The sequence below is a fragment of the Manis pentadactyla genome, chromosome 3, assembly GCF_030020395.1.
Source record: "Manis pentadactyla isolate mManPen7 chromosome 3, mManPen7.hap1, whole genome shotgun sequence".
Lineage (NCBI taxonomy): Eukaryota > Metazoa > Chordata > Mammalia > Pholidota > Manidae > Manis > Manis pentadactyla.
Genome location: NC_080021.1, coordinates 180,968,102 through 180,969,847, shown reverse-complemented (window position 1 = coordinate 180,969,847; position 1,746 = coordinate 180,968,102). Strand labels below are relative to the sequence as shown.

Sequence of the window (1,746 nt, the reverse complement as noted above, 5' to 3'; positions counted from 1 at the left end):
TGAGAGGTTAAGTTTTGTTGTTTATAAGCTACCCATTCTCGGGTATATTTTATAGCAGCCCAAATAGACGAAGCCGGTAATGGCCTATGTCATGCCTGGGCGTTCCTCCTGCCCTTTATGACAATCCGCCCTGTGAATTTCAGGCTTTCCTTGGCAGTCCCAGTCATGTTTGCCAATTTTTCATAGTAAATCTCTTAACTAACATATATCACTGTTAGTTCTGTTTTGCTAGTTGAACCCCAGCTAACGGATTTCAATACCTGAAAAATGGGGTGCTGCTATAACAAACACCTGAAAATATTTACATGGTTTTGGAATTGGGCAGTTAGCAGAGGTTGAAAAATTTTTAAGGACTTTGATAGAAAAAGCCTAGGTTGCTTTGAACAAACTGTTAGAGAAATATGGGTGTTAAAGATTCTGCTGGTAAGGTCTCAGAAGGAAATGAGGAACATGTTGCTGAAACTAGAGGAAAGAAGATCCTTGTTGTATAGTGACAGAAGGCTTGGTTCAATTGTGTCCTGCAGTTATGAGAAAATCAAAACTTGTAAGCAATAAACTTGGATATTTAGCTAAAGTGATTTCCAAGCAAAGTATTGAAAATGTGGCCTGGGGTGGTCTTACTGCTTATAGTAAAATGAAAGAGGAAGAGGAAAAATTGAGGGAAATATTAAGCAAAAAGAGGCAGAAGATGCTTAGGGAAATGCAACCTGCTCCCATTGCAAAAGACACTATAATAAGGAGATGAACTGGCAGAAAAATGTGCTCTTAAGAGAAAGTGTAGAGTGTAGCTGGACAACCTTTTATTAGTGCTTCGGAAGGATCAAATAGAGTATTCAGTCACCCAGAGAACTCATTGAAGAGATAGAGTCTATATCTTGGATCTCCTCCTCTGTGGAGGAGCCCCTTATTAAATGAAGTGAATCCCATGACAAGTAGAAAAGACAATGTTCTTGGGAATGTAATACCAGGTGCAATAATCGCCCTGGACTGAAGGAGGCAGAGAGATGGCAATGTGGCTGTGGAAGCACAGGGAGAAAAATATGATGTGTTGACAGAAGGGGAGGTCAGAGCAACACAGGGTAGGATCCTAAGACAAAGAATGTGGGTGGTCTGTAGAATCTGAAAACGAAAACGGCAAGGAAACAAGTTCTCCTCTGGAGCTCTGGAAGGATCCAGATAACTCCTGGATTTTAGTCCTTGGGTCACTTCGGATTCATGATGACCTGAATGCCAGGATCATAAATATGTGTTGTTGGATGTCACTAAGTTTGGTGATTTGTTATTGCAGGAGTAAGAAACTAAGATTTCAGGAGTCTTTCATTGTTTTCCTTGAGGTTTTTATCCCATCTATTGAGATTTTTCATAATTTTTGTTTAACCTGTTGATGTGATGTTTTACACAAATTTATTTATTTATTTATTTATTTATTTTTAAAATATGGAATGCTTCATGAATTTGCGTGTCATCCTTGCGCAGGGGCCATGTTAATCTTCTCTGTATTGTTTCAATTTTAGTATATGTGCTGCTGAAGTGAGCACACAAATTTATTTTTTATATGCTAAACCAACCTTACAGGATAACAGTGCTACTTGTATAGTTACATTGCTATGGATTGACATTGCTAGTATGTTAAGGATTTGTGTCCATATTTGTAAGTGATATTGCTCTGTAGTTTTCAATTCTTGTGAGAAGTGTTACCTATGCTTCTATTTTTTGGAAGAGTTTGAAAATAATTGGTATAAATTA

At 37.9% G+C, this 1,746-nt stretch overlaps 1 non-coding gene across 1 annotated transcript; it reads right to left on the bottom strand.

The window, feature by feature from the left end:
* Positions 1-1,431: 1,431 nt before the first annotated feature.
* LOC118918891 (U6 spliceosomal RNA) lies at positions 1,432-1,538 on the bottom strand. Its single transcript, XR_005027306.2, has one exon. It is a non-coding gene; the product is annotated as a U6 spliceosomal RNA (small nuclear RNA).
* Between the last annotated feature and the right edge of the window lie 208 nt (positions 1,539-1,746).